This window comes from Trachemys scripta, chromosome 11, assembly GCF_013100865.1.
Source record: "Trachemys scripta elegans isolate TJP31775 chromosome 11, CAS_Tse_1.0, whole genome shotgun sequence".
Lineage (NCBI taxonomy): Eukaryota > Metazoa > Chordata > Testudines > Emydidae > Trachemys > Trachemys scripta.
Genome location: NC_048308.1, coordinates 6671921 through 6687998, shown reverse-complemented (window position 1 = coordinate 6687998; position 16078 = coordinate 6671921). Strand labels below are relative to the sequence as shown.

The 16078-nt window shown below is 45.7% G+C and overlaps 1 protein-coding gene across 3 annotated transcripts in view; it reads right to left on the bottom strand.

Moving 5' to 3' along the window:
• PTPN4 (protein tyrosine phosphatase non-receptor type 4) overlaps positions 1-15994 on the bottom strand; it is a 214436-nt gene extending 198442 nt beyond the window's left edge. For 2 of the 3 annotated variants that reach the window (XM_034785420.1, XM_034785421.1), the window contains exon 1: positions 15497-15993. The gene's annotated coding sequence lies outside the window, so the exon portion shown is untranslated. Of the gene's footprint in view, positions 1-15496 lie in introns of all 3 variants that reach the window. The other variant, XM_034785419.1, reaches the window with a different exon arrangement.
• Between the last annotated feature and the right edge of the window lie 84 nt (positions 15995-16078).

Sequence of the window (16078 nt, the reverse complement as noted above, 5' to 3'; positions counted from 1 at the left end):
TTCTTAGTGAAAGATGCTTTGGCCTCCCACTATGCCATTAGCAGAGGCTGAATTTTCAATTCATGACTTCTTAGTAGTTGCCTTAGTTCCAAGTTTGTCGCAGACAAAGAAACAATAAATGGCATCAAAACAGGATGAGATGCCTTCTACTTCAATGGCTTTGTTGAGGGAACTCAGTTCCACGGAAAGATGAAGTCATTAAGTTAATCATCTCATTCCCATACTCTTGAGGTTCATGGAATTCATGAGCCTAAATATGATGGTAATGGGTACAAGAGTAACAAAGATTTATTTATTTTTCTATTTTCTTATAACTTTGGTGTACTGTGTGTTTGATTTTATGGTATATTTCTAATTATGATGACATGGAAGTAAGAACAGATGGTTAGTGGTTGAAGGAAAAAATTGTGTTGAACTGTAACTTCCTTATTTTCCGACTCTTGGCACAGTTAGTGCTCTATTCAGTCTTCCTTGGTGCCAAAGAATAGGAAAAAAAATATCCAGTATTCCAAAAACTCTCATTTGGAGAAAACGCTCACACATGAGCATAAGTCAATGGCTCAGATTCTCCACAGCTTACTTTATTAAAAACAATTGTTTATAAAATGACAATCAAAATAAATCTTCAAACTTAAAGGCCCAACAACAGATCCTCTTACATACTAAGAATTACTCAAACACTTGCCCTATCTATTAATATCATTCATAAATCTATCAAAAGCATAGCCAAATTAAAGTCTTATACCATGCCCTAAAACTGACCAACTTCTGTGTCTGGTGGCCGTGGACCACTGGAGGCAACATCCCCAAGATCATGAGCCACATACTGAAAAATCCCTTTTCTCAGCCCCAGGAAATCTAATTCAAGAACACAAGAATAAGTGACCCAACAAGTACTCAAATACTATGGAGATGGTTGCCTGTAACAGTTATGTCCCATCATGCCTGAGTTTGTGCCACATAAGATGCCACATAACTGTTTCAACTTGTCTCCCTCCTTATGGGGTCTAGTTTATTGGTATGGTTAAACAAAAACAATTCCCCCTTCATCCTTGGATCTGGGCTTCCCAGGTCTTTTCTGGCCTTTTGCCTGGAATTTATAATCATCCTTTTATCAGAGATTCTCACTAATCTTGCTTCTGGGCTCATGCTCCAGGCTACTTAGGCAGAGAGAGCTCTACCAGTCTCCAACTCTGGATCCTTGGCTGCTACACTGCTCCCCAGGCAACTATCCTTCTGCCAATTTCTGTGGAGAACCTCATTCCAGGTCTTTCCCAGTCCCGAGTTTCTCCTAGACTGAACCAATAATTCTGCTTTAAATCCCCAATAACTAACATTTTCCTCAATCACATGCCCTTTTCCTTCATGTGCTTCATCTGGAGACTATCCATGCAAAACTCAGCCTTAAGGGGTTATGCCCTTCTCAAAGTTGTGTTGAGACAGCATTTGAGCTTGCAGGAGCAGTACCTTGTGACGTGCCAATACAAAAACCTACAATTTTAATGTCTAAAATGGATGATTTGGGCAACAGTTGATCTCACACATAGCTAGGTCCCATACCAATTACGACCTTATAGGCTCAACAACACTGAATTGCTCTCTGAAGCATATACGTAATCAGTACAGACCACAGGTGTCAATCACATGGCAGCTCACCTATGTGAGAGAAACCCCTGCATTCTGCACTAATTGATGGTGAGTGCTTTCCAAGGGAAGCCCCAAGTACAGTTCAGTTGTCTAACAATGAGGTTACATTTTCCTGGTTCAGTGTGGCAAGTTCAAAAGGTGAATTATATCTGGGGTTCTCAACCTTTTTCTTTCTGAGCCCTCGCACCCCTCCCCACCCCAACCCCAACATGCTATAAAAACTCTATGGCCAACTGGTTTTCTGCATATAAAAGCCATGGCTGGCATTAAGGGATAGCAAGCAGGACAATTGCCCAGGGCCCCATGCCACAGGAGGCACCACAAAGCTAGGTTGCTGAGGCTTCAGCCACGGGTGGTAGGTCTCGGGGCCCTGCAATATTCCTTGCAGTCCTGCACGGCAGGACTTTCGCTAGGGCCCTGGGCAGAAAGCCAGACTAATGCCGGCCATGCTTGGCAGACATCCTGAAACCTGCCTACGGCTCCCCGGGGGCCCCAGACCCTTGGTTGAGAACCACTGGATTATATAACTTAATGCCTGTGTGAATGGGACAGTAAATGAATATATCACATGGAACAATGACTGTAGATATGCGTCTGTTAGGATGCCACACTGACTGATAGTACTGGTCTTCTGTAATATCTCTATTAATGATCTGAAAGAGGAAGTAAACAGCAGTATCATATGCAAATACAACATGAAGGAGGTGCTGAGAACATCACTGAGGACAGAGAAATACAAAGTGACATTGGAAATATAGCTATGAAATAAAAAAAGATTCAATCTGGAAAATTACAAACAACATCTGAGGATTAATCCCAAATATAGACATCCAGTGGGAGGGAGAGACTTGGGAACAACTGCAGTCTGTCCAACATAGGTGGAGCTGGTAACAATGTTTGCAATTAAGGGTGCCTTCCACCTTCCATTATAAATTCATAGAAGATTAGGATTGGAAGAGACCTCAGGAGGTCAGCTAGTCCAATCCCCTGCTCAAAGCAGGACCAACACCAACTAAATCATCCCAGGCAGGGCTTTGTCAAGCTGGGCCTTAAAAACCTCTAAGGATGGAGATTCCACCACCTTCCTAGGTAACCCATTCCAGTGTTTCACCACCCTCCTAGTGAAATAGTGTTTCCTAATATACAACCTAGACCTCCCCCACTGCAACTTGAGACCATTGCTTCTTGTTCTGTCATCCGCCACCACTGAGAACATCCTCTTTGGAACCCCCCTTCAGTTAACTGAAGGCTGCTATTAAATCCCCGATCACTCTTCTCTTCTGCAAACTAAACAAGCCCAGGTCCCTCAGCCTCTTGTCGCAAGTCATGTGCCCCAGCACCCTGATCATTTTCATTGCCCTCTGCTGGATTCTCTCCAATTTGTCCACATCTTTTCTGTAGTGGCGGGCCCAAAACTGGACACAATACTCCAGGGGTGGCCTCACCAGTGCCGAACAGAGGCCTCGATCTGCTAGCAATGCTATTAATGCAGCCCAATATGCCGTTACCCTTCTTGGCAACAAGGGCACACTGTTGACTCATATCCAGCTTCTTGTCCACTGCAATCCCCTGGTCCTTTTCTGCAGAATTACTGATTAGCCAGTCGGTCCCCAGCCTGTAGTGGAGCATGGGATTCTTCCGTCCTAAGTGCAGGACTCTGCACTTGTCCTTGTTGAACCTCATCGGATTTCTTTTGGCCCAATCCTCCAATTGTCTAGGTCACTGTGGACCCTATCCCTACCCTCCAGTGTATCTACCTCTCCCCCCAGCTTAGTGTCATCTGTGAACTTGCTGAGGGTGCAATCCATCCCACCATCCAGATCATTAATGAAGATGTTGAACAAAACCAGCCCCAGGACTAACCCCTGGGGCACTCCGCTTGATACCGGCTGCCAATTAGACATCAAGCTGTTGATGGTTACCCGTTGAGTCAGACAATCTAGCCAGCTTTCTATCCACCTTATAGTCCATTCATCCAATCCATACTTTTTTAACTTGCTGGCAAGAATGCTGTGGGAGACCATATCAAAAGCTTTGCTGAAGTCAAGATGTATCACGTCCACTGCTTTCCCCATATCCACAGAGCCAGTTATCTCATCATTGAAGGCAATCAGGTTGGTCAGGCATGACTTGCCCTTGGTGAATCCATGTTGACTGTTCCTGATCACCTTCCTCTCCTCCAAGTGCTTCAAAATGGATTCCTTGAGGACCTGCTCCATGATTTTTCCAGGGACTGAGGTGAGGCTGACCGGTCTGTAGTTCCCCAGGTTCACCTCCTTCCCTTTTTAAAAGAAGGGCACTATATTTGCCTTTTTCCAATCATCCGGTATCTCCCCCCAAACACCATGAGTTTTCAAAGATAATGGCCAATGGCTCTGCAATCACATCAGCACCCTTGGATGCATTAGATCTGGACCCATGGACTTGTGCATGTCCAGCTTTTCTAAATAGTCCTTAACCTGTTCACCACTGAGGGCTGCTCACCTCCTTCCCATATTGTGTTGCCCAGGACAGCAGTGTGGGAGCTGACCTTGCCTGTGAAGACCGAGGCAAAAAAAGCATTGAGTATTTCAGCTTTTTCCACATCATCTGTCACTAGGTTGCCTCCCCCATTCAGTAAGGGGCCCACACTTTCCCTGACCTTCTTCTTGTTGCTAAGATACCTGTAGAAACCCTTCTTGTTACCCTTCATATCCCTTGCTAGCTGCAACTCCAGTTGTGTTTTGGCCTTCCTGATTACACCTCTGCATGCTCGAGCAATATTTTTATACTCCTCTTCCATCAGTCCAAGTTTCCACTTCGGGTAAGTTTCCTTTTTGTGTTTAAGCTCACCGAAGATTTCATTGTTAAGCCAAGCTGGTCGCCTGCCATATTTGCTATTCTTTCTGCACATCGGGATGGTTTGTTCCCGCACCCTCAATAAGGCTTCTGTAAAATACAGCCAGCTTTCCTGGATTCCTTTCCCCCTCATATTAGCCTCCCAGGGGATCCTGCCCATCAGATCCCTAAAGGAGTCAAAGTCTATTTTTCTGAAGTCCAGGGTCGTATTTTGCTACTCTCCTTGCTTCCTTTTGTGAGGATCTTAAACTCAGCCATCTCATGGTCACTGCTGCTCACATTGCCACCCACTTCTACTTCCCCTACCAATTCATCCCTGCTGCAGCAGGTCATGTTCCTTTTCAGTTGCCTACAACTTTGCCAAACTTTAATCATTTGAACTTGAATTTTCCATGCTTGTTTTCTGTACAATGCTGAATTTTCTTGGAAAGTTTCAGCAAAAATGGTTCAGGCATTTCTGAGAACCGGATTAGGGAAGAATAGATAGCTTTACCAATATTATTTGTCCTCCCACCCCCAAAATGTTTCTTTGAAAGGATTTGATGCTTCAATGTTTTGGAGCAGGAAATCCACCCATATTTGGCTATACTATAAGACACTGAAAAATGCCATCTGTACATCCTCAGTAGAGCCTGTGAGAGTCGCTGCTAAAAATCACTGAACATTTCACTTACAACAAGGAAGCTCTCAGCCCCATGGAGCTTTGGCATGCTTCAGGGCAATAACAAGCGTAGCGGTAGCAGAATAGCCTTTCATCTAGTAAAAGGAGCACTGGGTTGAGACTCAGAAGAACATTAGCTCTTGTCTCAGCTCTTTCACTAACTGGTGTTAATTCTGTGCACTATTATTGAAAAAAAGCCACATTCCCGCACCTTAAGAGACAGGTAAGCACCGTTACCACCATTTTACAGATGTGATAACAGACTTTGAACAAGGTCACTTCTTGGAGAGCTAAGGATAGAACACAGGTTTCTAACATTGTGCAGTCAAATCTCGCCTAGTCAGCCACACAGTCTTTCAGAGTGAATGTGTCCAATCTATGTGCTGTCTGCAACCACTAGACCACACCTGACTTCCAGTATTAAAACCCAGGAATCCTGATTCTTAACTTTCTTCTGCTGTCAAGCAAAAAGTTGTACAAATCACTGGCAATATGTACTGTAACATCACTGAGGTGGCTAGTCCATGTAAAAAAATAACTTACTATTGCTTCCAGCTACTTCTTTAGCTCAAGTGTAGAGTTCTCTGCTGTGGACCAAAAAGCCCTGGTTTCAACTCCTGCTGAATCTTATTCACAGTTTGTTTTTTAAAATCGTATTTCTGTGAGACAGTTCCATGAATCCTTTAAGATTACTACCACAGAAAAAATGTTTTTCTTCTTTGTTCACTTTGCTCTTTGGATACACTTCGTGTATAGTCAATTTTGGTATTTCTCCTGTATAGTTATTTTCCATTTATGCAGACAGCAAGAGAGAAGAAACTTTTTTGGGGGTGGGGGGGGAAGAGAATAGGAAAAAAGACTATACAACCACAATAACTGGCAAGGGGACTCATGTGTATGAATAAGTCCCTAAAACTCCCTTTTTGAAACTGAATACATTTAAAGTTGATGGTATACTTTTAGAGCTGGAATGACAGATTTAGCATGAAACATTAAAAATAAATATGTTTAGTTTGGCTAAAGTGGGACCAAACCAGGGAAATATGGCAACTTTATACACACATATATTTGAAGTGTATAAACACTAAGGAAGAAGGGCATCTTCGGTAGTACATTTATGTACCTAGGAATTATGAAATTTAAAAACAGAAAATTTAGGAAGGAAAGAATATTTTAAGTCACAAGGACCAGATGGTATTCACCCAAGAGTTCTGAAGGAACTCAAATGTGAAAATGCAGAACTACTAATTGTGGTACGTAACCAATCATTTAAATCAGCTTCTGTACCAGCTGACTGGAGGATAGCTAATGTGATGCCAATTTTTTTAAAAGGCTCCCGAGGTGATCCCAGCAATTACAAGCTGGTAAGCCTAACTTCAATACCAGGCAAATTATTTGAAATTATAGTAAAGAACAGAATGATCAGATACACAGATGAACATGATTTCTTGGGGTAAAGAGTCAACATGTTTTTTGTAAAAGGAAATTATGCCTCACCAATTTACTAGAATTCTTTGAGGGGGTCAACAAGCATGTGGACAAGAGGGGATCCAGGGGATATAGTGTATTTAGATTTTCAGAAAGCCTTTGACAAGATCCCTCACCAAAGGCTCTTAAAAGTCACCAAAGGGAAAAGTCCTCTCATGGATCAGTAACTGGTTAAAAGATAGGAAACAAAGGGTAGGATTAAATGGTGAGTTTTCAGAATGGAAACAGATAAATACTGGTGTCCTCCAGGGGTCTGTACTGGGACCAATATTGTTCAACATATTCATAAATGATCTGGAAAAGGGGGTAAACAGTGAGGTGGCAAAATTTACAGATGATATAAAATTACTCAAGATAGTTAAGTCCCATTCTTGAAAATGGTAAGGAGTGGCTAAAATGAGAGGGGAACACAAAATTCACTCTGGGGAGTGCACTATGATTTCCCTCCCCCAAACCTCAGATGTGGTCTGATAACTCCCAAATTGCAGCTCCACTTCACTGTACTTTCCCCAAGCAGTGAAAATATTTCTGAGAGAACATTCTCCATTACAGATCACATACACTTATCATTAAAGGTTGTTAGTTTATTTTATTGTTGAATGGGTACACACCTTGCCATCTTTAAAGCCATATACCACACAGCCCATTTGTAGCCGAGTACACTTGTATTTCCCATTAAATACTGCTCTTAAAATTGATCAATGGAGTTACTGCAGAACAATACAAAGAGTTTCCTTGGACAAGAGTCCAAGTGTTCCACCTCTCTAGTTCTTCCACTAGAATGCAGATGAGGATCTAATCCGAGTTTCAATAGAAGTAAGAACCTTGTTTTATACAACTTTTCTTATGTGCTTTAGGCCAGGTCTTCACTATAAACTTATGTCTGTATAACTATATCGCTATGGGGCGAGAAAAAGCCACACCACTGAACGCAGTTATTCCGACCTAAGCCCGGGTATACAGCGTGCTATGTCAATGGGAGGGCTTCTCCCATCGACACAACTACTGCCTCTTGCAGAGGTAGATTAACTACCCAGATGGGAGAAACTCTCCTGTCGGCATAGCAGCATCTTCATTGAAGTGCTGGAGTGGCACAGCTGAGCCGCTGCAGCGTTTTAAGTGTAGACCTGCCCTTAGCAGCGATTTGAATGGCTTACCGTTTTTTGCAAAAACCTAGAAGGGACACTGTGAAAAGTCATTACAGAAGATTTTATTGTACTATAGTACAGATCCCTAACCAAGCCTCTTTTTTTCTTAACCTAAATCTGTATGACTCATTCTCCTGACCACGATAGAATTATAGAAATGTAGGGCTGGAAGGGACCTTGAGAGGTCATCTAATCCAGCCCCCTGCACTGAGGCAGGACCAAGTCTACCTAGATCATTTTTGACAGATGTTTATCTAACCTGTTCTTAAAAGCCTGTAATGACGAGGATTTCACAACCTCCCTTGGAAATCTATTCCAGTGCTTAACTATCCTTATAGATAGAAAGTTTTCCCCCTAATACCTTACCTAGATCTCCCTTGCTGCAGATTAATCCAATTCATAGAGAACAATTTATAACGTCACCTTTATAATAGCCCTTAACATATACCAACATATGATATGACCACGGAATCTGTCAGAATTGTGTTATCTTTGCAATTCATGTAAAATTAAAAATTTATGCTAAACTAAAAAAAATGCTCAATAATTCCATCAATTAGGCTCTAAGTGGCACATAATACATACATGGCTGCCTTTTTTTTTCCCCCTCTAAAAGAAGAAGGGAGGAAGACTAGGCTCTGAATTCTTACTGGCACTGTATAGTTTGCTGAAGATGTCCTCTCAATATGTCATCTCAGAACGATACATGCTGGGATTTCAGCTAAGTGTCAAAACTTTTTTTTTTAAGCTAGGTTAAAACTATTACTGTGCTACTACTTTAGTCTGGGCAAGGTGGAGGTCACTGGGGGTGGGGAGGAGACATCGCCCTCATTCCCAAAGGAGTATTCCATCCACACCTGGCTCCGAGAGAAAGGAACCAGATATACTACTGCTAAACCAGTGGTTGCCAAACTTTTTTATTAAGTCAACCCACCCACACCACTTTGTCTTTTTTTTTTTTTAAATGACCCACCATTCTCTCTGTTATGTTATGATATGTTCTCTCTGCCCCAGCCCTGCAACCCTAATCCACGCACAATGCAGAGGGAAGGCCTGAGAGGAAGGGGTTGGAAACTGACCCCGCAGAGGCAGCTCCTGTTCTGTGGAACTGGCTTCCCACTCCAGGTGTTATGGGAAGCTCCCTCTCTGACAATTGAACCAAATTTGAGTGGCATTGCAACCTGGAGCATGGGGTCGCAGCATCAATTGGGGGTGGCCAGGCCAAATTTAAGTGATGCTGTACCCCTGGTTCCATCACCAGAGCAGGGAGCCAGGCTTAATCCTGTAGAACAAGAATGGCTGCTGCAGGGTGGGCTTGCTCTCCAGTCCTCCCTCTGCCCCAAAACTCCACCCACAGTGGCCAGGAATAGTGCATGTTTGCCCAGGCCAGGGCCCAGTGATGGGTTAATCCAGCCCTGGATGTGGCAATGCATCTAGAATCTCCCTGTGACCCACTGATAGGTCAAGACCCACTATTTGGGAAATACTGCGCTAGACCACTAGACCATCTCCTTCTTTGGTTTTGTCTTCTCCCACCTGTTCACCCCAATAATCTTAACAACCTCTTATCTTCACCTTCAGTTTCCCTCCACCACTGCAGACAATCGCATTGTACTATTCCCGTACATACCACTTTCACAACATTGCAAATAGAAGCAGAGTGAAAAAACTCACGAGTACTGGATGGAGCCTTTCATCGCTTTCTGAACAGTGATAGCATGAGAGTGAAAGTGGTATATGAAGAAAGCAGTCATGAGCATATGGTGAAAGATTCTCTTGTTCAACAATTTTTATAATTGGTACGGGTGGAAATGAGATGGATGCAGGATGTGAAGGCATGGGATACATGTGATCTTGCATCAAATTTAGACAGGGGGTGGGATGGGGAGAGAATAGAGATACAGTGCACCACAGAAGCCAATTGCTAGAAGCTTTCTGAATTACAGACAAAATAAACCAAAATAACAGCTTATTTTACTTATCAGTATTAAGCAGTACTCTAATAGTGGCCTTTATAACCAAAGAAAAAGGATGCTTTTGACCACTACTTATTTTTAATCAGGTTTTAACTCAAACTAAACAAAACATTCACTTAGTATCTTTACCCATACCAGCTATCAAAAGTAATTTAAGCTTTCCATTAGTCTTGGTCTACCACACCCATTGGTTTAAAATACCATCCTACTTTACTTCTCACCTGCTCTGTTCATATCACAGGACTTCAAGCAAAAAGCCTTCTAGAAGAAAGTGCCATCATACAAAATACCACCTGCCTAATGGGGCGGTGGCATGAACAGCTTCAAAAGTACAAGCGTAACTTTGATTTTTGTTTTGAAAGTCCACCAGTCCAATATATTTAGCTTATTGTACTGACTTACTTTTTGAAAAAACGCTTATATACGAATTTACTTTTTTAATTAATTAAGCATATGAATGATACGCAGACCAGTGTTCCCTCTAATTTTTCCCACTCATGTGAGGAATTAATTTTGTTATATGCACCAATATGGAGGTGATGTGTGACACATCATCTTCATATTGGTGCACATAAAATTCATGGGGGTGGGGAGGAGAAATTCGGAGTGTGGGAGGGGGCTCAGGGCTGGGCCGAGGGTTGGGGTGTAGACTCTGGGGTGGGGCCAGGGATGAGGGACTCAGGGCTGGGGCAGAGGGTTGGGATGCAGGGGTGTAAGGGCTCCGGCTGGGGGTGCGGGCTCTGGGGTTTGGAGTGCAGGAGGGGGCTCCAGGTGTATGACTGGGAGAGAGGACTCCCCCTAACTCTCTCTCTCTCCACAGCACCACCTGGGCTGTGGGGGAGAGGCTCCTCTCCCCGTCAGGGCAGCTCTGAGGCTGGAGCTGCAGGATAGGCACCCCTTCCCCAGCCTCAAGAGGTCCGGGCCAGGGGAGAGCCGCTTCAGCCATGCCTGGGTCCGATCCGGCCGTGGCTAGGTCCGAGCCGCTCTGGCCTTGCCACCCCAGGCGCCCCGGCTGCAGCAGAGTTCAGGCCAGGAGAGGGGCGCCCCAGCTGTGGCAGATGGGGGCTGGGGGAGGGGTGCCCCTCCCCCGGCGGGTTCCCTGAGCGCCTACGCAGCACTAAACAGTCTGCTACGCAGCCGCACAGGGAACTTAAACACAGACTCTCCGAACTACAGAATTATTCAGTAAAACTGTGTTCATCCTCTAAATAGATATTGGTTCTCTGATATTTTAATTAACACATTTCCAAGACAACCCACCAACACTGTCAGAATCTAACAATAGGCTGTCCAAACCTTGATTAGGACTTTTGGGCACAGCTGTAATTTAAGCCAGTGGTTCTCAACCTTTCCAAACTACTGTACCCCTTTCAGGAGTCTGATTTGTCTTGCATACCCTCAGGTTTCACCTCACTTAAAAACGACTTGCAAAATCAGACATAAGAATACAAAAGAATCACAGCACACTACTACTGAAAAATTGCTTACTTTCTCATTTTTACCACATACAGTAAAAGCTGTTTTATCCGGCACTTCAACAACCAGAAAGCTCTATAAACCGGCATTTCTGATATTCATTGGAAGTCTGGTTTATAGTCCAGTTGGCGTGGGGCCGGCAGGTAGCTGGGGCGTGGGACGGGGTGCAGCACACGGGATGGGGTGCAGCGCGCGGGCTCTAGGAGGGAGTTTGGGTGCGGGAGGGGGCTCGGGGTAGGGGTATGGGAGAGGGTGTGGAGTGCCGGATCCAAGGGGAGCTCACCTCAGGCGGCTCCACGCAAGCGGCAACCTGTCCCGGCTGCTCCTAGGCAGAGGCACGGCAGGCAGCTCTGCATGCTACCTCTGATCACAGGCGCCACTCCCCCAGCTGCAGAGCCAGCACTCAAGGCAGCGTGCAGAAACTCCTGCCGCACCTCTGCCTAGGAGCAGCCGGGACAGGGAGCCGCCTGAGGTGAGTGCCCCCTGGATCCAGCACCCTGAGCCCACTCCTGTGCCCCAACCCTCTGCTCCGAGCCCACTCCCGCACCCAAACTCCCTCCCAGAGCCTACGCCCTGCACCTACACCCCAAGCCCCCAGCCCTGCACCTCCTCCCACACCCAAACTCCCTTCCTCTTAGTTAACAGGCATTTTTCACTTATCGGCACCCCCCATTCTCCCAACATGCCAGATAAAACAGTTTTTACTGTCATTATAAAATAAATCAACTGGAATATAAATAGTGTACTTACATTTCAGTGTATAGTATATAGAGCAGTATAAAGTCATTGTCTGTATGAAATCTTTTGTCAGTTTGTACTGACTTCGCTAGTGCTTTTTATTAAGCCAGTTGTAAAACTGGGCAAATAATATCTAGATGAGTTGATGTGCACCCTGGAACACCTCTGCTTTGGTGTGATGTGCACCCTGGTTGAGAATGACTGATTTAAGCAACAAAAATCATCAGTGGCTAAAATATAGTTTTTCAAAAAGTAAATAATCAGTGCACTTAATCTTTAACACACCTCAGACTTTTGTTTTTAGCCCCAGCCCTACAACTCCAGACACACAGGCATGGAAGTCAATGAGACTCTAAGCAGGCACAGGTGTTAACCATGATCATTCACTTGTAGCAAGTGCTCACAATAAATAATGACCCAGTACTTCTAGAATGAACATTAAGGCCCTAAATCAGAGGTGGGCAAACTACAGTCCGTGGGCCAAATCTGGCCCGCGGAACCCTCCTGCCCGGCCCCTGAGCTCCTGGCCCGGGAGGCTAGCCCCCGGCCTCGCCACTGTGCAATGCTCTGGGCGGCGGGGCTGCGAGCTCTTGCCAGGCAGTGCAGCTGCAGAGCCACAGCCTGACCCGGTGCTGTGAGGTGCATGGTGGCTGGCTTGAGCTGGGCGGCGCGGATGCTTGTCCTGGTGCTCTGGGCGGCGTGGCTGTAGCGTCACCAGCGCTCCAGGCAGCGGTAAGAGGGAAGGGAAGGTTGGATAGAGGGCAGGGGAGTTCGGGGGGGGTGGTCAGGGGGTGGGGCAGTCAGAGGGCGAGGAACAGGGGAATTGAATGGGGCAGGGGTCTGGGGGGGCAGTCAGGAAGAAGGGAGGGTTGGATGGGGCGGCAGGGAGCACTCAGGGGCAGGGGTTCCGAGGGTGGTCAGGGAGAAGGGGTGGCTGGATGGGGCAGGGAGGGGCAGTCAGGAATGAGAGGAGGGGTTGGATGGAGGGCGGGGGGGTTGGAGGCAGTCAGGGGACAGGGAGGGGTGGATGGGACAGGGGTACTGGGGGGGCCATCAGGGGACAGGGAATGGGAAGGTTGGATGGGGCAGGAGTCCCGGGGGGCGGGGGGGCTGTCAGGGGGGCGAGGGGAGTCGGATAGGGGGCAGAGGCCAGGCCACGCCTGTCTCTTTGGGGAGGCACAGCCTTGCTTAATCAGCCCTCCATATAATTTTGGAAACCCAATGTGGCCCTCAGGCCAAAAAGTTTGCCCGCCCCTGCCCTAAATGCTGCAATGTTACTTTTACGTAGGTGGAGCCCTCGCCTGCACAGAGGTCATTGTAGAAAAACAGAACAAACATACAGCACTTGGGGAGGCGTACAATTGCCATATATTTAACACCACCATGCTAATTAAAGTGACATTTTAACAGTTAATAAATAATGCCTCTATCCCATATTAGAGAGCTCATTCACTGAAAACAGCAATTAACACATTACAATACTTTTAACATGCTAGGGTTTTGTTTTCATTTATTTTTGTTTTACAAATACAGCCTCTAACAATAATAAACTATAAACTTGTTACAGAAGGCAGTTCATATTAACTTTCGTGTGGCAACATTTTAAGTACACCCAACCCTGAAAGTATTTTTAGCAAGGGCGTTCAATCAATACTGTCTTAACCTTCTAATTCCTCATTTAAACTGACTGTAAACACAACTTTAAAGCAATGAATATATTTTGTGGAGCTAGCTAACTGGTAAAAGAAATAAGGTTTATTCTGGTATCTAAATTCATTATGAACCTAAATCACAAACAAACCAGAATCTAAGCACATATGGAATGAGACACGAGAAAGCAAAACACCAGCACATTTATGCTTTTGAAGAAGCTTCACGGAGGTTTCAATTTCTGCAACAGCTTTAAGAAGGCTAAATAGATGACAAAAGACAAGAAAAAAAATCCTGAAAAAAAAAATACTAGGAAACTGGAAAATTAAAGATAGTAAAGAGATATTTTTACACATTCTGTCCTATTTTGTTATGCCTTTCTAAAAGTTCAAGTTAAATGTTTAAAATTGATCTTCAAAATCACATCTTCTTGTAAACAAAGTTGCATTTCTGAGATTATAAACCACAAACATTCCAGAGATTGTGTGTGTATATTTATATGTGTGTACCCTCTCCAAGGACTGACCTATCAGTTTGATGGTGAAGCATAACAAATTTGAGATTTATGCTATGAAAAAAACCCGGAGTGGAAAAAATAACTTTTGAGGTCAATGAAGCAAGAAATAGTGTCAAAAATAAGGTACTCACAAAATGTTTAGGCAGCAAACTGGAAAAGCTTTGGCACAATGCAAATATCTTACAAGAAAATTGTTTTATAAAATTTAATTTAAATTTACATTCATGTATCATTACAACACATTTAAGGTGTAATGAGCTCACAGACATCTGGCTGTATGTGGGCACTCCTTGCATTACAAAGCATTTCTTTACCAATATCAATACAGTAGTCAAAAAACACACATGCAATAAACCCTCACTACCATTCATACCAGAGCTTAGTTTAAGCACGAGAAATATCCAAACTGACAAAATGCATGTGCTACTGTGGCTTAGCCATCAATGTCTACCTTAAAAGCGTCCTCTACTGAATTTTTTATATGCACTAAAAATCATCAGGGATACAAGCATTTTGATATGTGCATTTTGTTTTAGGCTCTTTAAATCATCTATTACTCATACTGTAGGAACAGTGGCACAACATTTGATCACATATATATTTACATTTGCTTAAGCAACTGGAATATTTCATGTAAACCGGCAGCTAGCTAGTTTTAACAAAAGCCTTGTTTTGGGAAAAAAAACAACAGCCTTCTTCCTTTTCCAGATGGTAGTGCAATGAGTTCATGAGTTACCCATCACCAGGTACAGTAAAAGCCCCCCTTGTATATAAGATGTAGGCGATTATACAAGCTTTCTGGTTGAAGGAGACACTAAAAAAACGTACTGTAGGAATGAAAAGACTGCCCTCAAACCTATGTTCCCTGTCCAAAGAAACCCACGGGCTCTCACCCATGCACCTAGGAATCATGACAATCTTATATTTCCATATTAAATCCATTCCCCACATAAGAATGCCTTGTTTCAGAAATGTGAGGAGTTTCCTATACTGCTGGATCCCTAGAAAACATACGCCCCAGCCATCCTCACCCCCCCCCCTTTCTTCTGAACGGTGTTTTTGAACCCATGGGGGTGTTTGGGGGCTTTTTTTTCCAGCCTTCTTCCGAAATCTTTTGGGCAGGTGCGGGAGGGGGGGGGCGCGGAACCACCCACCCTGGCGGGGGCTCTCAGGAGAGCTGCTTTCCATTAACAGCTCCGTATATGGGATGTTACAGGGGGCTGCAGAGGGTGGGCTGGAGACGGCAAACGCCTGGCCCCTTCCACACCCCGCACTAGCGCCGCCGCCAGCGCGACCCGCCGCGCACACGGCCCCAGCCTCCGGTCTCGGCGCCCTGCGCGCCCTGCGCGTCTCTCACCTTCACATAACAGCCGCGTCCTTCCCGATCAGGCGAGCGGGGCGCTGAGGAGAGGCCCGCGGGCTGGGCTGGGCTCGGCTCGCCGCTGCCGCCCCGCGACCCCCCTCGCGCGCACAGGCGCGCTCGCTGCCTTCAGTTCCCCCGCAGCGGCCGCCGCACGGGCAGCAGCAGCAGCCGCCCCGCTCCCAGCCGCAGCGGCGGGGACCACATCGTACTGCGGCGACTGGGCCGGAGAGAAGGCGGCGAACCCTCCCCCCCCCCTCGGACACTCCTCTGCCCCCCGCCTACAACCGCTGGGGGGCGGCACTAGCACAGGGGACCCCACGGGAAGGGGCACAGGACCCCCCCCGTACACTCAGTGAGGGGGGGGTGAACCGGAGGAGAGGGCGGAGGCAGCAGGCTCTCTGCCGACGTGAGTGGAGCGCTGCCTGGAGAAGGGGGGAACCGCAGCCTCTTTCCCTCAGGGCCTCCCTCCCTCCTCCTCACACAGGCAGCATAGCAACCAACATGGCGGCTGCGCAGTCACCCAGCGAAGGGGGGGGGGGGACGAGATCTCGCGAGAACTGAAAGTGGAGCAAGCGG